Here is a 21,138-nt window from a genome sequence, read left to right as displayed (position 1 = left end):
AATATCTCCCTCATAGGTTGTTATGGGATTAAACAAGTTAATATAGATAAAGAACCGAGCACAGAGTCTAGAACATATAAGTACTCAATAGATGTTCCTATTATCATTGCTTTTACTAATCTCATTAGCCTTTTATTGAACACTTACTATGTGCCAAGCACAGATAAGCATGCAGCATCTTACCTAATTCTCACAGTCTCAGGAGATAGTCTTTGTATCATCCCTATTTTACACTTAAGAAAATCATAGGCCAGGGATGTGGGAAGTATCTATTCAAGGTTACACACCCAGGGAACCATAGATCCAAGGTGCAGCCCAAGTCTACGGGTTGGCAAACTTGTTCTCAAAGGGTCAGATTTTTTTCTTAAAGGGCCAGATAATAAATGTCGAAGGCTTTTCAAGCCATAAGGTCTCTGTCACCACTACTCAACTCCTCAAATTTTTGATGGTGGTTTGAAAGCAGCTCTGGACAACTATACAAAGAAATAAGCATATCTGTGCCACAGTAAAACTTTATTTACAAAAACAGGCAGCTGGCTGGAAGTTTGTTGAAGGAGTCACCTACCAATTACTCTGCCCAGAAACTGGTCAGCCCCTCCCTCCTCACCAAATACCCAGCCTCTCCTCCACAGTGTTCAAGCTACCATTTTTGCAAAGCAGTGGCAGGAGAGGTGGTAGGAAACCCAGTCTGGGATTGAGAAGCTTTGTTTGATTTTTCTGTAAGTATGTTTGAATTATTAAGTGTCTGGCTCATTAAGTGAAGGGTGTCGTTATAATTCTATCACAAGAGACAAAATTGTTATTTAAATTGAGTTTTGTCAATTTAGTTAATTTACTAAGTGGGCATTGCCACGTCTTAATTAGTATCCTCTGATCAGAGATTATTCATGAGGACAGTGCAGTGTTGGTGCACCAAATCTATATAGGCTGGAGCACGCCCCCCAGGAGGAGGTTTTTGCTCTCTGGGGAATGCTAGATTCTGTAATGGATCAGTAGCCACACTGGTTTCTCCAGTGAAATCCAAGGATCTGCTAATTCATAAAAAAAAAAAAAAAAAAAAAAAAAAGGAGTCTGAGAATCACCAATGATTCTCCCCAACATGCCGATCGAAATACACACAGGATAGAATAGATGTGTTTATTCATTTTGATTATCTTATAATCAGCTGTTTCCCTCCCTGGGTACTGGATCTGCTATTGACTAGCTGTGATACCTTTGAGAATCACTTCACTTCCTGGATCCTCAGTTTCCTCTCCTAAAATGGCCAGATAAGTTCAGAGTTTGAGGATGAGGAATAACCGTCCTAAAATGTTTTGCCCTAGGAACCCACTGCCCTTGCTGCAGCCTAGCCCCATATCTGTCGTTGAAGCACGGACATTATCTTGTCTGTAAAACCATGCACGGAAGTGTTATCACGCTTGGGCCTCAAAAATGCCTCTGCTTCTATGGATTAATTCTGTGTGTAGTCAAAATGCAAATATTGTTGATTTTGTTCTCCATCTCCTCAAGGGCAGACAGGTGGTTTTGTTACATTTTCTAACAAGTGGGGAACGATTTTGTTTTTATTGGCAAAAATACTTAGGAAACAGAAACAGACTTCTTTAAAGTTGTTCCCCCCACCGCCATGCCACCTCCCCAAGAAAAAATTTATGTTAACTTCCTAAAGGCTGTGTACCTGGCCTTTTATTAGTTGTGGTTAGAGACAGGAAACTGTAACCATTTGAGGATGTAGCTGATAGAGAATGTTGTTTTCTTCCTGCTCTGTGGAGTAAATGCCATTCCTAATTATTATTTATCTGTAGGACTTTTGAGTTATAATGTCTCGTTCTACCAGAAATGTCTGATTTTTTATATTTTTACACAACGCGTTTTTTCTCCTATGAAGTCAATGTACTGTGCACAACTTGACAAGTTTTAAGACATAATGTAGCAGTTGAAGCTCTAAGCAAAATAGCACGGTGATGAAGGATGACTTCGCCTCATCGGCAACGTTCATCACCACCTCATTATGAAGACCTTCATTTCACCGCAAAGTAGGTAGGACGTGATAAAACTCCGACTTCTCCACCAGCATGTCTTGGTGCTGGCTTCTTAATAGTCTCCCAAACCTTGACCTGATATCCGAATGGCTGCTGTCCAGAGGTGGCGGTGGTTTTAGAAATCAGCTCTCAACCCGAACTCTACCATTAAGTTGACAGTTCAGCATGTCAGATTTTGGTGACTTAGCACACAAGAAGAGAAAGAAAGCTAGGGCAATCTAGGCCTCTGCGATGGTTCCATGGGAGCAGAAGGGCACTAGTGAGATTCAGTTTCCCTACACAGGCATGGGAGATGAGACCTTTTTTTGGTCGAGTTAAAGCTTTGATCTGATAATGTACAAAAGAGAGGATCTTGGCAGTGACTCACAGATCTTAGTTCCTGCAAACGGTGTACAAATTTACTCAGAAACGGCAATGGCATGCTGCTCTGCAGACTGTCTTTATACACAGCTGCTCCCTCCAATTAAGAGGGCTCTCCACAGTGCTGGCCAGTCCTTCTATCCAAATCTTGCCACGCTGTCTTCACTGCTGCTTAGCTTCCTGCCCACGTGGACTCCCTCTCCAGTGCTCTTTCTATTAATTTTCCCGCCTTCCCAAGAATCTTAGATGGCTACAGTCAGTATGTTGGCTGCTAACGTTTGCATTATAGCTGATATTGTATCCAGCATAGCACAATCACTTTCTATACTACTTTCTCAGGTCACTGTTGTTTAATCAGAATAAATATCAAGTCTAAGGTGGTTGAAGTTGTTTTGGCAATGTATAATGCTTTATTTACCTATTTGCAGATGACACTACAATCAATTTATCATACAGATAATAATGAAACTAACAATAAGGATTGCATGATAACTAGCATTTACTGAGCACTGATCCCGTAAGCAGCCCTGTGCTAACCCTTGGCAGATACTATCACATTTAATACTCCGTAGCACCCAATTGGTTCAGTCCTATCATCAGCTCCATCCTAGAAAGGAGGGAGACAAGACTTAGCAAGGGGAAGTATCTTGCCCAAGGTCAGACAGCCCGGAAGCAAAGAGAAGGATTTAGATCCACATGTGTGTGAATGTAGTGCATACAATTAGGCTGGAAGAAATGTGGGTGCTGATAAGCATTCCATCTCCTAGCATATGTGCACGCACCTCTTACTACAAAACAAGTGTGGTGTGGGCACTGGGGACACCCTGCCCTTGAGGGTTTGTGATTCACAGGCATGCGGATAGGTAAATTAGTGGGAACAACACAGGGTGGTATTGGCTATGATCCACTCCGGGGACAACTACCAAAGTACCTAGGAGGGGAATGCAAATCAGCCCAGGAAATCAGAGAAGTCTTCCCGGGTAAATACAGTAGAAGGGACTCTTCTTGTTCCAAAGAATTCACAATCCAAGTCCACTGTTATTACGTGAACAATAAAGCAAGTGGCATAAGCCCCGCCCCAGTACCTGATTACTGCCAACCCCTAATTGGGAACACTCAACCCCCTGCCTCAGCAGTTCTCAACCCCACAGCTACCTCCCACAGACATGAGGTGTGCTACAAATGTGACCACTGATCAATGAGCAGTATGGATCAAGGGAAGATTGGCATGCTCTGCCCTAAATGCTTAAACCTAACATTAGCAATAGATGCCGGTCCTGCTGAGTGAAGAAAAAGACAAAAAGGCACATGAGGTTCCTAAGTCAGCAGCATTAATGGCGACACCAGTAGTTTGTTCAGGAAGTGCTGCATGTCCCCTGGAGCACGCTCTGTTCATTTCTCTCTGGTTACAGGAAGTCTGGACGCCAGCCACCCCTCATGCATTCCCCGCCTCATAAATCTGCATGTCGAAAGAAATCCAAGAAGGGAAGGCAAAGGTTGGCAGCTGCCTGGAAGTCTGAGAAGTGGGTGTCTGACCCCAAAACTGCTTGAAGGCTGATACACACAGGTACTCTCTTAGTGCGGCCAGTAAGGTCCCCTGACTTCTACAGCTGTTACTCCTCACAAGGAAGGAGGCCGAACGAAGGAAGAGAAGGGAAGGAGCTGGACAGAAGATTCATTGTTTCTGAAATGTGGGCAAATAAGCAGGCTCCTTCCCCAGGTGAATGCAGTATCAATATTAACAACAAAACACAGTTCTGAATTTATTTATGCAGACTCTGATGCTCAGGATAATGACTGATTTACCAGAAAGAGCTCTTCTATAGCAGCCACTCTCAATCTTTGCCTTCACATTAGAAGGACCTTGGATGCCAGCCCATCTCACAAACTAATGAAATCATATCCTTAGGGGTGGGGCACCGGTATCTGTATTTGATTAGCCCCAGGAGATTGCAATGTGCAGCCAGGGCTGACAGCCACTGTCCTACAGGCTAACCTGATGCACTCCAAGTAGAGGAAGCTACTAGTAAACAGAACCTGATTTCCATGGTGACATATCATTCATCTCCTCTCTCTTTCAGGGTACACCAAAAGGTGAATTATTTAGTTTCTACACCCTTCTCCTTACCCTGTTTCAGGTGAGAGGGTCGGGAGTAAGGGCATCTCTCTTACTTAACGACTGTAGGATAGGTGGAAAGGCAATGATATAATTTTGCCTGCCAATACCTGCCGGAGAAACCATTTCTTTGCAGAGAATGGCAGACAGAGGCAGAGTGTGCTAAGAAGTTAGAAGGGCTTGACAGTGGGAGGAAGAGATAGGCTTTTTTATAGAACTGCTACAGTTTGAGGATGCAGGATTGGTACTAGAATATTCTTGTAGTTATTTTTTTTTTATTTGGCCCCTGGGAAATTATGATATCACATCTCTTTTTTAAAAAGACAAGGAAGCCACTATTTATTTGTAAACACTATGCATAGGTGGGTGTTTGTATATTTACAGGAAAGGATCAGAGAGGATTCACATTTCCCTTCTAATATAAGTCACTTCTGGAGACTGGAATATAGGGAACAGGGAAAGAGCCTTGGGTTTTCTCCTTACATGTGTTTATAAGGTTTGGATTACTTAAAACAACAAACATACAAATCCAGCCTGGCCCTCACCTTGTGGTCAGTGTCAAGCGTCCCAGGTCTAAAAAACCCAAAACTGACGGCAAAAGCATCAGTGAGACATGCAGATTGTTCCTGAGGCTCCATGAGGACACCCAGAAGCATGTTCCATCAACTGAGAGATCTCCAAAGCCTCCCTCTCTCTTGCCACATGGCAGCTGCCATCTTCCTTCCCCATTCTCTCCCTACTTCATGTCACCTACCTGCCTTTTCCCCTTTTCTTCCTCAACTACTCTGCAGCGGGTATAGTTCCAACCACTTCCCACCTCTTAGATCCCACTCCATGCAGTCCCTTCATATGAGTGAGTGTCCCCCTCACTCAGTGCTCCTTCCTCATAACAGGGCTCTGTAAACTCAGGGACCCACCCTCCTTACTCTGTGTGTGTGTGCAGGTGATGTTAAAAATCAGATACTCACCGTTGATGTTAATAGGCTTCTGTCTCCTCCATCATATGCTCTTACGCCACTTTATCTCACTATATAGCAGTTATCGCCACTGGATGTTGTATCTTCTTTGTTTACTGCATCTGTGCCTAACTCCCCACTAAAATATAAGCATCATGAGGTCAGGACTCTGTTGGGCTTATGGCTGTATTCCTAGCACCTAGAGCAGTTCCTGGCAGGCAGCAGGCTCCAGAGGTATTTGTTGAATACATGAATGAATGAATGAATGAATGAATGCATGATATTTTCCCTGACCCACAGTGAAGAAAGAGGAACAAAGAGAAGGGCAGGCAGGAGGGAAGCAGTTCAGAAGGCTATGATCCCTGGAGGAAGGATTCTTGTTATTTCTGGGGCTGGCTGGGAATTGTCCTCTGGGCCACTTGGCTGTGCTTCCATCTCCTGGAAGCACAGTGCCAGCCACCTTCTCCCATGTGAGCTACTGTGCTGGGAACTTCACCTTCCTCACTTATAACCCTCACCACCATCCCACACAGCAGCATTAGCCCAGTTTCACAGACAAGGAAGCAGGCTCAGAGATCTTGTGTCACTTTGCCAAAGTCAAACAGCGAATAAGTAACTGAAATGAAATTAAAACCCGAATTGGTCTGACCTCCCACCCCAAAACAACTTTCCACAAAACCATACCACCTCATAAAATAACCACATCTAATTTTATATGCCAGGAACTTAGTGCACTTGGATAGGTGGAAAGAGTTTCTTCAAAGAAGTCTGAGGGTTCAGGCGAACGGGAGAAGTGTTCAATTGCTGAGAGGCGGCAATATCAAGGCAAGCCCTTTGAGAGACGCTGGTGTTTGTGTTCTTCCCACTGACCCACTGTTGGAAGTAAGACCTGTACTTTGATGGCTTTGTCAGCAACTGGGCTGGGTTGAGCCAAGCCTTCCTCACTCTCCTGGTCGTCTTTGGGATGCACATGTATTTGTAAGATGGTTTCCTAGAGCTGGGCTCTGTAGGAAGGTAACTTTCATGACTCAAAATATCCCAGACAATGCTTAATCCTGAGATCAAGGGTGTTAGTAGCATCATTAGTTTGGCCAATGAGTCAACCAGTCAAGCAAAGCCACTTTATCTTTACCTGGAGGAAAACAACTTCCCACAAATCCACTTTTCCTAGCTTAGAAACTCCCCTCTGTCTGGCACACACATGAGTACCTGCCATGGCTGTGCAGGAGCACCTTGTAAAAGGGACTGGCCCATCACATGTGATGAGGATGCTTTTCCTTGGGACAGGTCTCCTTTATTGTATTTATGTGTATGGCTAATTTGTTGTGAATGTGAGAAGAAAATGAAGTGCAAACCCCAATGAAGAGCTGAAAGCATAAGAAAAGAAACCAAGAGAGATGGTTTCTCAACAACCTGGAAATGGAGGCTCACCCACAGTGCCTTCCACCCGACTCTCAAAGGGCGAAGATGTAGACTGCAGTGAGAGAAGCAACCCTTCTTGAAATTAATAACTCAAAGTAAAATTACAAAACTTAATTGCTCCCTGTCAGCCGCAGCTCATCCTTGTCTACCGTTATTTTGCACAAATTGATTTGGCAGCCACCACATTCATTTTTAAAGGACTTTCTTATTATCTATAGCCTGTTAATATGTTCATTCTTCACCCTTGTAAGTAATTCCAGGCAGATTTTTACTCATTTACCATGAATGAAGCTCACATTTCAGAGGAGAAGGGAAATTGTCCAAGAAATGTCATCCCAGAGGACACACATTACCCTAAGAGGCTCTGAGGTCCCTCGAGCCCAGACAACCCCAGTCGTGAGTGCATAAGGAGAACTAAAGCCAGAGTGTCTTCTGAAGTCCTGCTTTAACCATCACCCATATGTGGTTATTTAAATTTAAATTAGGCCAGGTGCGGTGGCTCAAGCCTGTAATCCCAGCACTTTGGGAGGCCGAGGCGGGCGGATCACAAGGTCAGGAGATTGAGACCATCCTGGCCAACATGGTGAAACCCCCATCTCTACTAAAATGCAAAAAATTAGCTGGGCATGGTGGAATGCACCTGTAGTCCCAGCTACTCGGGAGGCTGAGGCAGGGGAATCACCTGAACCCAGGAGGCAGAGATTGCAGTGAGCTGAGATCGTGCCACTGCACTCCAGCCTGGTGACAGAGCAAGATTCTGTCTCAAAAATAAACAAAATAAATAAATAAATAAACAAATAAAGTTCTATTCCTCAGTCACATTAGCCCTATTTCAATGTTTAATATGTTTAATATGCATATGTTTAATAGGCATGTGTGGCTAGTGGCTACCATATTGGAGCACAAAACAAGGAGCACAAAACAAGATTTCTATCCTCATATAAGGTTCTATAGGAAAGTGCTAGGTCAAGCTTTCAGACTCCAGCAGGATAGCTTCTTTCTCTCTCTCTCTCTCTTTTTTTTTTGAGACAGGGTCTCACTCTGTTGCCCAGGCTGGAGTGCAGTGATCCCCTCTTGGCTCACCGTGACCTCCATATCCCAGGCTTGAGTGATTCTCCTGCCTCAGCCTCCGAGTAGCAGGGTCTACAGGCATGTGCCACCACACTCAGCTAATTTTGTTGTTGTTGTTGTTGTTAGAGACAAGGTTTCATCATGTTGCCCAGGCTGTTTTCAAACTACTGGGCTCAAGCAATCCTCCCCCCTCAGCCTTCCAAAGTGCTGGGATGACAGGCATAAGCCACCACACCTGGCCACAGGATGACTTCTTACCATCTTATCTCATCCCATGGCAAGATAAGCTAGGAGTTCTGTATATCGTTTGCCAGGATTCGCTTTGTGGAAAATCTAGGTGTAAAAAGCTATGGGATTTGTCTGAGTCTTACCCATGTGAGATGATCTTGTTGGTGTCAATGGGGAAAGGAAAGAGAAATGTTTACCATATGGCCAAGGATGGTGGAGGAAGAGATTGGAAAATACTGGCCCTTGGGGCTTTGGCTTATAAATGTGTCATGACTTGAATTTGAAAACACCTTTAACCCCCTGCTATGCCTAAGTGCTATGTGCGCGGGCTTCCTGCATAGGCACTCTGGTTCCCTTTCAAGGCAGGGCATGACAGAACTTCAGTCTACCTGGCCAGCTGTGGGCCCAGGTTGACCTCAAGCTTTCCATCTGCTCTTCTCAGGGCACAAAGATGAACAGAACACATAGCTCCTCCTCATCCTACATGTTTGGCCTTTTAGTCTATCTCAAAGCAAGCTTTGGCATAATTAATAGCGCAGTTATCTGCTAATTATTCCACTATTCAAGCAGGAATAGAAACGCCCAGGGCATAGAGTGAGCATCATGTGCACAATTAATAATTTTCATCACTGAGTAATTACTTGTGTAGTATTTAACCTAATAACATTAGATCTGCATTATTGGGCTGTGGTTGCTATTTTCTTCCACCCACTCATTCCTGTATAACTGTTCTCTATGAAGGTGTCATAACTTGTTGAGAAATCATATTTTTTTCTAATGCTTTACGTTTCAACAGTTTGGATGTATTTAGATCTCTCTGCCTCTTTTAAAAGTTTGTCTCCCGCTAGGCCTCCATGACACTGTCCTTTCCATGGTTTCTTGGCCTCTCTTTTGGATGGACGATGCTTCATGTCACTCACTGGTTTTGGCCTCCTGCTCAGCAAGGTTACTCCCGTGACTTGGATTCACTCTCAGCAGCACTGATGCATGGGGAAGCGAGGAGGCTGGCTCTGGTAGAACTAAGGCTGGGGAACTTGCCTGACTACGTGAAAATGGCGGGGCATTCTGGGGCAGCGCAGTGCAAACCCAGACCTGGTTCATTCAGGTGGAGATAGGGCATCCCTGGTAAGGCAGCACTGCCACTGGTCAGAACAGGGCAAGAACAGGCTGGGCAAGAACAGGCTGGCCCACCGAGGGCCATCTGGTGTAAGAACTGTGGCAGCAAGAATAACTGTAGACCCCTCCTGCTGGTGCATTGAGGCTGCTGTCAATATTGGTTTGGCCTTGGGTGGGGCAAATCAATGAGGTGGCTGATCCTGAGTTGCAGGGGGAAGGGTTTGGCTGGGAAGGCCTGAAGGAACCCCAGGTTGACAGTATCTTATCCTGCTTCTGTGGACTTTCTCCCTGATATTTGTACCCTCTCTACCACCTGTTTAAAAAAAAAATGCACACACACACATGGATCTGTGAGTTAATTCCCACATCCACTGAAACCCAAGGAAGATTCCTGCTGGTTATACCATCTCATCATCCAGCCCTGAATAAAGAATTTTCAGGCCGGGCGCGGTGGCTCATGCCTGTAATCCCAGCACTTTGGGAGGCCAAGACATGTGGATCATGAGGTCAGGAGATCGAGACCATCATGGCTAACACAGTGAAACCCCGTGTCTACTAATAATACAAAAAAATTAGCCGGGCTTGGTGGCGGGCGCCTGTAGTCCCAGCTACTCGGGAGGCTGAGGCAGCAGAATGGCGTGAACCCAGGAGGCAGAGCTTGCAGTGAGCCGAGATTGCGCCACCTCACTCCAGCCTGGGCGACAGAGCGAGACTCCGTCTCAAAAAACAAGAATTTTTCCTATATATTTTACCTCCTGATCACACTGGACTGTACCTTTAGAATTATCTTTGATTCTTTTCCCTCTTTAACCCTACACTCCATCAGTTACTAAGTCCTGCAAATTAATTATATGAAACATCCTTCTGTTAGGGTTCTCACTGCCTTACAGCAGTGGTTCTCAAAGTCTGGTCTCTGGCCCAGTAGCATCGGCACCACATGCGAACTTATTAGAAGGTCCCCATCTCTAGGGATGGGGTCCAGCAATCTCTATTGAATCTCCAGGTGATTCTGATTCATGATAGAGCTTGAGAACTCTGCCTTGCATTACAACGCAACCCCCTTACTGTGGCCTACAAGGCTCTAGAGGATCTGGCTGCTTCTACCTCTCTGAATTCATCTGAAGCTGCTTCCCTTCTCTCATGACTCTCCAGCCAGGGGCCTTTCTTCAAGTCCTGGAAAGGGCCGAGATCTTCCCATCTTGAACTTTTGCAAATGTTTGCTCCTCCAGCTGGAATGCTCTTCTGCTCTTTTGCTCTTCCCACTCTTCATGTAGCATATTTATGAAGTATATACCATATTGGTCTGGCACCCCGGGAAGCACTTTATATGGCTTTAATTCTTAACACAAATGTCAGAGAGATGTTATCCTTGGCCATCCCACCTAAAGTAGCCAGCCTCATTTCTGCCCCAAGCTTTAGTTCTTCCCTATTCTGCTCCTTGTTTTGTATCATAATTTACAATTATTTTTCATGTACTGGTCTTTTTTTAGAAGACCTAGAGGGAGGGACATTGTCTAGTTCACCCTGTGTTTCCACTGCAGTGCCTGAGATGCAGTAAAAGCTCAATAAGTAACTAGTTGCTAAATGAATGCATCCAGCCAAACTTCACCTCTAGTTACAGAGTCACAAGCCTTAAAGGCATTGGTTTGTTTTTCTTTAAATAATCTTTGAGGCCCCCTCTAGTCCTATGCCATTGTAAGTGGGTGACGTATGGCATAATGCATTCTAATGCATTCTTTGCTTAAACCCTATTCTGTCCTGCCTGGGTGAGCTGATGTGCCACATCACTGCCCCCACCTTCCAGCCTCATGCAGCACCCAGATTCATCTTTCTCAGTCATCATGTTCACAAAGCTTTCTTTGAACATGGCCACCTGAGCTCACAGAAGATCAATGCAGACCACAATCCGAGGCTCATGTGATCAGGGAAAAGGGCCTATTTGTTAACAGTAATGCCAGCATGTATATGGCAGTTGAAAAAGGTAGAGGATAAGAAGTTCATTTTTCAGACAGTGCCCTCCTATGCAAAGCGACAATATTTCCCAAACAGCAAGTAAGGAGCAGGGTCTGCAGGTGGCAGGTGAGAGACAATCAGGTGAGTGGCTTCCCCGTGGTCCCCAAGTCAGGCACTGGGCCTGCGTCTACCTATCCACATCCATGCCGACTATAGGAACTCCTAGTCCTGGATCCCTTTGGCCTGACTGGCTTCCCAGATCTATGTTTTCCCAGAGCATCCCACTTGTCTCTAAGAGAGAAATTCTCTTTTCTAAGCTCAGCTCTAAGCAATGGACTCAGAGACTAACCAGAGCTGACAACATCCTGCCATGGAATGAGGGGCGTGTTGCGAGCTCCTGGGCACACAGTTATGCTCAGAGATGATACTCACAAAGCCCCTTTAAGAATTTCCCAAGAGTCTCTGGGGGAAACACAAGACCTAAAACAGGCCCAGCTGCCAGGGAACATCTTCTCCCCAGGGAACCAGAAATCGTTAAATTCCAGAAACAGTGATAATAGCAGCAATAGATAATATGTATGAAGGACTCACTATTATTGGTCTGGCATCCTGGAAAGCGCTTTACATGATCTCTTTTAATGCTCCCAACACAACCCTATATGACAGGTGCTATTGTCACTCCGTTCTACAGATGAAGAAACTGAACTACAGAAGTCCCACAGGTCACACAACCAATCAATGGCAGAGCTGCTGGGATTACACCCCAGGACAATGCTTTTTTTTTTTTTTTTTTTTTTTTAGACAGAGTCTTGCTCTGTCACCCAGGCTGGAGTGCAGTGGCCTGATCAGTGGCCACTAAGATCAGTGGCCTGATCTTAGCTCATTGCAATCTCCACCTCCTGGGTTCAAGCGATTCTTCTGCCTCAGCCTCCCAAGTAGCTGGGATTACAGGTGCACAACACCACGCTCAGCTAATTTTTGTAATTTTAGTAAAGATGGGGTTTCACCATGTTGGCCAGGCTGGTCTTTAACGCCTGACCTTGTGATCTGCCCACCTCAGCCTCTCAACAAGACGATGCTTTTACCAGGACCCATCTGTCCTAGGGTCTTACCTGCAGGGTCACAGTCATCTGCCCTCAAGGCAGGTTTGACTTCTCCACTTTACAGATAAGGAAACTGAAGCTAAGCTAGGGCTGCCTGACTGAACTAGTCCTCAGCTCCCTACTACAGAGTCCCCTTTCCCCTCTTTACCATGTATTACACTTTTTGGCCTTCCATAAAAAGAACAGGTGAATGGGGGGTTGGGGTGGATAGTGAAGAAAAAGAATAATAGAGAAAGAAAAATTAAAAAGGAAAAAGGGAAGTCTAATATTATTGATGATTAAATTACTTGAGTCAACACTCTGAAACAAAACTGAAAACTGGTTGACAAGATTGGAACATCCCCAGGAAGACTGGGAGAAGCAATTGTGCCTGGACACACACTCCCATTTTCATTTCTGGGGACTTGTAGAGGAAGTAGTTATCAGGGAAGTCACAAATTGAAAAACTGCAGTTCAATCTTTGACAATATGCCTACCTACCCATGTGCCAGGCCAAAGAGCGTCCCAGGATACTTCAAATTGATGAAAAAAGAAAAGAAAAGAAGGGTTGGAAAAGAAATGTCCTGTTAATTATTCAACTTTCAGCCCTCCTTCAAAAAAAGCCTCTCAGATCTGCTTTAATGGCAGAGGGGAATCTCCATTTTTTAAGCAGGATGGGGTTGCTAATAGGAAGTCATAGTTTGTTCAAATGAACTTCAGCATGATTGAATAGCTCTGAAGAGATGAGATGGGTGTTCAGTGAGAGTCTAAATTGCTACCCAAGAAGCAGCCAAAAGATCATCAAGATTCTCAGATTCCTAATTCTTCTCAGGAACAAATAAATGAGAAAAGTCCTTTCTACTGGAGAAAACACAACAGGGAAATGTGATTTGCCGACAGGATGGTTGGAGGAAGTAAAATGGGCCTTTGGATACCAGGAAACTGACTAAAAAGAGGTTAGACTTTTAGGGAGCAAAGGTGATAGGGAAAGAGTATGAGGACAGAGACTTCCTATTTATTTTGAAAATATATGTTCGAAGCTCGATGTCTCTTGGCCTGACCTCATTTACTCCCAGCTCAGGGCCAGAGCTAGTGTGTGTGGCTGGTGTAACTCAACCCAGTACCAACTCGTCAGATGGCTGTGGCCCCCTGGGACTTTCCAGGCACTGTGCAGGGAGAAGCAGACTGGGAGCATGCAGGTGCCTCTGCCTCTGGATTCCAGGGGGCACAGCAGGGCAGGGAGGAAGAGGGTGGCAGGAGGAGACAAGGGGCATCAGCTAATTACCAATTACCAGGCCCTTTGCAAACACAAAGTCTCCACCTGAATGATAAACGTTATTACTCCAGCTCCATTTTGCCAACCACAATGTTTCTACTTGCAAATTTAGAGAATTCTCCAAGGGAGCAGCAGATTGCTTATCCCACAAAACTTCCATCTTAGCTCATATACTGACTGGCTGAGGCCTGCAGGATAAAATTCTCCTTGGCAAACTATCTACAACACAAGTTGCATAACATCTATGCAAATAACAGAGAAGAGAAACTTTAAGAAACATGCCATATACGTTTTTACCTAAACACAGTCACTCACATTTTTAAGGCATTTTTAAACTTATAAAATACATGCACATTCAGTGCCTTACTTAGTCCTACTAACCTTCTTTGCTTCTTTGAAGCAATATTATCCTTCTTTTATCAGATGAGAAAACAGTGGCTCAAAGAGGGATAGAGATGTGCCCAAGGTCACAATAGAAATGTGCAAAAAGGAATGAATATGGGCCTACAGATCAATTTCTGGCTCAAAATTCCCCTGCAAAGTGTGTGTGTGTGTGTGTGTGCCCACGTGCGTGCACACGCACACATGTGCTGCTAACAAATAGGTTGCTAATATGTCAGCATCAACATCTATAAAGGCTGAAATCCTATACTAGAGCCAATGTGTTTTGTGCATATGCCCCTTCATTATTAGGAAAGTAACACATAAATATTGTAGGAAATTTAGGAAATATATGAAAGTACAAAGAAAAAAGTAAAAACCATTCATATAAGCTTACCAGCCAGACATCTCATGTTTACACCAAGAAAACATCTCAATCTGAATCACCCTCCATCCAGTTTTTCTACCCAGTCCCACGCTTGTGTAAACAGAGAATTTAGAAGGAGAAGGAACCCAGCACAGAGGTGAGGAGCATAGGCCCTGGAGCCTGAGAGCCTAGGCACAATCCTGGTTCCACGAGGTGGTGGCTCTGTGCCCCCCAGGGAATTATTTAGCCTCTGATATTAGTTTCCACATCTGTGAAATGCGGTAAAATTATATCTGCCTGTGGGACGGATAAGAGAAATTCACAATTCGATATTTACAAAGTGCTTAGAAGCTTGCCTGTAATGACAATAAACACTGTACTGTACAGGTGTTTGTTAAATAAAGAGGTTATCTAACCTCAACATACAAATTTCAAGCTCCCTTTCAAAGAATTCCCCTTGGAAAACCACCCAGAATGTGTCAGATACTCAAACAATGTAGGTTATATCCAATCAAACAGCTTCGCCTGAGGAGCTCTGTGGAATGAGACAGCACAATTTAAGGGAGATACAAGGGGTTAGGATCTGGCTCCAGCTCAAGTATACATTAAGCTGTGTGACCATATACAAATCACTTAACCTCTCTGAGCACTATAAATCTGTTAAATGAGGTAACACCACCAGCTTAGAAAGATAATGTAGGTGATATTCTCTAAACTGCAAATCCTCAACCATTAAGGGTTATTTTTCTCATTGTTGGTATTATTCAAAGGTGATGGCCAAGATCTACTTTACTTAGATAATTAAATGTATCAAGCCCAGTCTGGATACAATACCAAGGGAGTTCAGAAAGCTCTAAACTGACCAGGTGAACCAGTTCCAGATCTTCCAGCTAACTGCTGCAGTGCATAACATGATTTACATTACATTATTTTTATGTATTAACATTATTTCTTGGTATTCCAGATGAATATTATCATGGGTTCTGCATAAATTAGGGCTCATCTTCTCTGAGCCTTCATCTTTTCCTCCATAAGATGAGATAATTCATTCTTTGGAAGCAATAAATACCTTTAGGCAATGTGCACACTGTACTGTAATTTTTTCTGGAGAGCTTCTTCCAAAAGCTGCACCCTAGCTATGCAAATATTGATGAGTGACATTACTGCAGTTTATGTTAACGTTCTCTCTCAAATGTGGAATGGCATTAAGGCTAGAAAGAAAAGGAAATGAGCAGAATAGAAAGAAGGTATTTGAGTCATGGAAAAGCTCTTAAAATAATATTTGCCCAGGACCAGGATGTACATGGGATTCTGATAGACACAGATAAAAGTAATTCTCTCTTCCAACCTCTCTGGAGCATTTTTTTAAAAGATCATCTTTCTACTGTCAAGGGGCTATCACAGTATTATTTACTATGTTCCTTCAGTAAAAGGGTAAAATATTGTATTTGTGCACTATTCAATTGAGAAACTTAAAAGTTCGATTAAGAGCTCTGGGAGAAGACTGTCATAACACTGCTTACAGCCTGTTCTTATCAGTGGGCCCTAATCCTCAAGAAAGCAATCATTTCAATGTACTCCTGGGATGCAATCCCATCTCCAAAACTGGCTTCTCCCAAGTGCTCCTCTCCACAGCTCTGTAAGGGCTCTTTGATGAGGTGAAACTGGAAAACACTGGGTTAAACAAAGTTAAACAGACATCTTTACTGGATGCAGGAATGCTTAGAGCCACAGCAAATTCCTAAGAAGAGGAGGAAAGAGGCAACATTTTCCAAATATTTGACTACAAAACTGTTGATCCACGTGCTTAGTGTTCCATGGAATGTGTTTGGGAAAATTTGGCTTGATTACAGTCTTCATCTTTAAAAGAATATCACAGCAGTCCTCAAAAATCTAGACTCATCGATTTTTCTGGAAGACCCCTATGCTGAGAAAGAACAATAACATAGTAAATACAAATAAAGATTATACAGATTTCCTATTCCTATATAGATTATGAGATTTCCTATATAATATTAGGAAGTGATGATCTTGAATATTCTAATCCAAAATCTTACATCAGGAGGAATATGGACTTAGTTCAAATCACAAACACAAACACAATTTTCTGAGTACTTTCCCTATCCATCCAGACACTTTTCCAGGCTAACATTGCATTCATTCCTACTGACCATCACCCTACGTGCTTTTCCCTTATGGAAGCAAAACACTGGGATTGAGACTCTTTAATCCAGAATGAATTGGAAAATAACTGAGGAATAAAACATATTCTTGCAAAGGTAATTAGGAAAGTGCCCCCGTGGACTGAGGGAAGACATAACAATATGAATCTCAGTTCATCTAATAAACTGTTTCACTATATTTTTTGACAATAAGAGCTGCTGATCTCTAGGAAAACAACTGCCCACTACTGGGCTTGGAGGAGATACAGGTGTCCTAGGGTGGAGGTCAGAAAGACGAGAAGAGCCATCCACATAGATCATGATAAGCTCAGCCATTCAGCTCTTAGGCTTTCCTGTAAGTCCAAAGGAAGGGCCAAGTTCCAGCTATAAATTAAATCTGCAGAGACGGGAGACGGGAATGAGCACAGAGCTGATGTGCTCTCTATGGCTACACTGTCCATCACCTGCCACTGGGGCTGAGCTATCACCTTTTATGACATCGGTGGAATTCTTGAGCTGAGTTACAGCCATGCCCTCTTTCCAAACCCATCAGTTATTCAATAAGTGATGTGTGACCTCTGGGAGTGGTGTGAATGGTGAGATCTCGGTTTGCATTTATCTCCCAAGTATGAGTGCCAGCCAACAAACTGTTGAGCCAAAAAGGAAGGGAAAAAAACCACCTTACAAACTTTGCCAAACCCACCTAGTTTCTGGAATACTATCAACAACTCTCAGAAAGTATTTTGTTTTCTTCCCCTTGGTGTTTCTGAAATCAAAGTATGCAAATGAGTATCCACACTGCTAATTGCATATAATTATATCTTACATAATATTATATTTTATTGTATTTCATTATATTTGGAACAGCATAATAACTGCATAATCATTATTATGGTGCCAGCAATATGGCATGGTGGTGAGGAGCTGAGTCTCTGAAGATGGACTGCCTGGGTTTGAACCTAGCTCTATCTTCTACGGTGTTACCCTCCCTGAGACGCTAAATCTCAAAAAGCCAATCTCTTGGTGTTTCTTTAACTATTCACTGGAGATAAAATCATTATCTCACAAAGTTGTGTTGTGGATTAAATGACATAATTCATGTAAAGTGCTGGGTTCTATATTCAACAACACGGACAACATGTATCACTAGAATATGTGTTCATTAACACAAAGTGTAGTTACTTGGCATAATTTCAGAAAAATTGGGAAGGCAAAAATAAGTACAGTAAAATCCTTTCCACTAATACTAATCTGCTGGTTAATGTCTAAGTTTCCACCTTTAAAGCATCATCAAATTTAACTTCAGGTCCTGATCTCTATTAATATGCAAATACTCCAGGGAAGAATAAGGGTTTAGCTGCTTCCAGTTGCCCCCACATTAGCAGGTTTCGCGGGGACTCAGAGAATCGCCAGGGGAAAGGCCATGAGTGCACTGCTTACCCAAGGAAAGGCAATGACACAAACCAAAGCAAGAGACCCCACGATAACTGTCACAAAAATACGCCAGGGAAACCCTTCTCACCATACACTTACCACTTTTTCAAACCATTAATGATCCGTTTAATGTCCACATCAAAGAAATGCATGCTGGAGAATTAAGGTCAAAACAAAACCAGATGGTAGACTTCAGAGAATAAATCAGGTGGCTGCCAGCCTGGGGTCAATTAATGATACTGGCCGTTACTTTTTAGTTGGGGATTTAAGGGGAGTAAAATTTGATGAGTGTGAATTAGTTTGTGTCCAGCCATTTATTTCCATCTATGGAGGGAAGGCAACTCAGTAAATCTTCATAAACCTTCAAGGACAGCATTGTCCAGACAGTGAGAAAGAAACTGGGTGTCAGGAGACTCATTTGGGCCCCACCTCTGCCCCATATCGATGGTGTGACCCTGGAAAACTTATGCAGCTTCTCAAGGCCTCAGTTACTTCAATTCAAAACAATGAACTGAGCAACATCACCTCTGGAACATAGTTTTAAGTTTTAAATTACATTTAAAATAAATGATCAATTCCACAAGCAATCAAAGATTATAGTGTCCTTAGGAAAAGGCTGAAATATTATGGTTAAAGTCACCCTTGACCACCATATTGAATCCAAACCCATCACTTCTATCCAACATAACCCTTGTTACTGGTTTATAAATGTCTTTTCATTTTTCATCTTACGTACTCATATATCTGGCCCCTAAAATATCTTTTAAATTAGTTTGTATTTTTTTGAGACAAAGTCTTGCTCTGTCGTCCGGGCTGGAATGCAGTGGTATGATCTTGGCTCACTGCAACTGCCTCCCAGGTTCAAGCAATCCTCCTGCCTCAGCCTCCCGAGTAGCTGGGATTACTGGTGCCTGCCACCATGCCTGGTTAATTTTTTTATTTTTAGTAGAGACGGGGTTTCACCATGCTGGTCAGGCTGGTCTCAAACTCCTGAACTCAAGTGATCCTCTCGCCTTGGCCCCCCAAAGTGCTGGGATTACAGGCATGAGACACTGCACCCGGTCTAGTTTGCATTTTTAAAGTAACCTAAACAGTATCATATTGGACAATATTCTAAAGATTATTTATTTCCCCTCAGGACACGTCTAGAAGATTTGTCTATTTCACCACATATGGATCCATCTCAGTCTTTTAACTGTGAGATGATGCTCTCAGCATGAATATTCTGTAGTTCATTTGGCCATTCTTCTAGTGTGCATGCATGTGGTTTCCTATGTTGTGATTTATAAACAGTGCTACAGTAACCTCTTTGTACATGTGTGTGAGTAATTTTCTAGGTTGGATACTGAGCAGAAGAATCGCTGGGTTATATATAGGCAGAGTATAATTTATTACTCAAACCAGAACATTTTGAGAGATAGTAATAATTATACCAGTATCACAAATATAAACTGGGACTGTCCTAGACAAAACAGGATGTGCAGTCTCCCAAGACAAGGATCATATGTGGTTTCTGTATTTTTAAAATTTTAATAGTAACAAATGCCATCCAAAGCAAATTGAACAGGATATTTTTAAGCTTTCAAACTCTACTAAGGTTTGACTTTTTCCCCCAAAATAGGAAGGGTAGAATATCAGAAGTTTATGCTAATCCTCAGATCCCAGCTAAATACCTTTCCTTGCTGAAAGGCAGAATTCTGTAACAGAGAACACACATTAGCTCAGGGTTCCTTTCAGTCCTGGTTTTGATAGTTTGTAAGTCCCTCTGCCCCGAAATGAGACACCATTCTTTATTTAATGTCCCATTTCAGTTTCCAGAATGAAATACCAGTGGAAAGGAAAGACCAGCTTTAGCACAATGACTCCTCCTTAATTACCAGTCTTATCTCTCCACTGCAAGGTCATCATTTTCTGTGTGGTAGGGCCAGAAAAAATCCCTTTCTGAGTGTGACATTATGTCTTCTGTCATCTTCAATTATCTTCCCTGTGGACCTACCCTAGGGACATGTTCTCCCCTTCATTTCTCTTTTTATGCATGTCTGATTCCTTTGGGACTTTCTAGTGTTTCGCAATCACCAAAAAACAGCAAGCAATCCATTAGAAAATCATCAATGAACAACATTCAATTTTCATTTTATCCTACACTTCTCTTGATGGGAAGTCAAAGGTCTTCCACAGAGCCTCAGCTATGATGATTTCATTATAAAAAAATAATCTGCTCCACTGATAGTCACAGGAATTAAAAAGCACTAGAGCTCAAACTTTGCACCAAAGGAAACTCTAGAATCCCTATTTTTACTACTGGAAAAAAATCTCTAAGCAATGAGGGCTATTGGTGTCAGGGTGCAAAGCAAACAAATGGAGTCAATTCATTCATTGGTATTTATTGAACCTCTGAGTGTCCAACACTTGGGTGTCATGGGAGATGAAAAATTATATTGGCCTGGTCTACTAGGAGTTTATAATGTGGTTGTGGAATCAACCCTAGTGAGAATGACTGAGAATGAGGTGGCAAGAATCACCTGGAATCCCTACCCAGATTGGTTGCTGTGAATTTTCCTTCACTAAAAAAGGTTGTCTTTTCTCCAAAGAAATGCTGAGATTTGGTGGCTTGATCATATGTCAACTCCACTGACTTTAAGCTGTGGGTAGTAAGAGAGGCATATAGGTGCCCATTTTCTGCCTCAGGCTCTTTGAGATCCACCATATTTGCAATGAACGAATTCAGTCCTGGATTTGGAAGAGTAATGACGATGGCTGTTTGCATTTCTTTACAGCATAGTGGCTAAAATTATGGGTTCCAGAGATTGTTGCTTGCTTTCAAATCTAGGCCCCATTACTTACTAGCTATGTGACTTGGGCATATTACTAACATTTCTATACTCCAGTTTTCTCAACTGAAAATAAAGGTAATAATATTACCTCGTATATTCTGAAAATCAAATGACTTATATATGCTAAATTCTTGTACTGGTGCCTGGCACATAAAATGGACCAAAACACTGGTTGTTGTTATTAAAAACAGTATCTCATATTTTGAAAAGTTACTTACCAATCCCTAACCTAATACCTACTATGTGCCAGGTACTATTCTAAGCACTTTAAATATATTAACTTGTTTCATCCTATGAAGGAGGTACTATCATTGTCTCCACTTTATAAATAAGGGAGGCAC

At 42.8% G+C, this 21,138-nt stretch overlaps 2 protein-coding genes across 3 annotated transcripts in view; one reads left to right on the top strand and one right to left on the bottom strand.

Moving 5' to 3' along the window:
- The window catches only part of DOCK2 (dedicator of cytokinesis 2), a 446,463-nt gene that overhangs the window by 143,267 nt on the left and 282,058 nt on the right, over positions 1-21,138 (bottom strand). The gene's annotated exons all lie outside the window — the stretch shown is intronic.
- INSYN2B (inhibitory synaptic factor family member 2B) overlaps positions 1-21,138 on the top strand; it is a 118,670-nt gene that overhangs the window by 42,219 nt on the left and 55,313 nt on the right. The window contains exon 2 of one of the 2 annotated variants that reach the window (XM_063604697.1): positions 3,812-3,966. The exons of the other annotated variant lie outside the window; for it this stretch is intronic. The gene's annotated coding sequence lies outside the window, so the exon portion shown is untranslated. The remainder of the gene's footprint in view (positions 1-3,811; positions 3,967-21,138) is intronic. 2 annotated transcript variants of the gene reach the window in all.

Source organism: Pan paniscus, chromosome 4, assembly GCF_029289425.2.
Source record: "Pan paniscus chromosome 4, NHGRI_mPanPan1-v2.0_pri, whole genome shotgun sequence".
Classification (NCBI taxonomy): Eukaryota; Metazoa; Chordata; class Mammalia; order Primates; family Hominidae; genus Pan; species Pan paniscus.
This window is presented reverse-complemented; position numbering and strand designations above follow the sequence as displayed.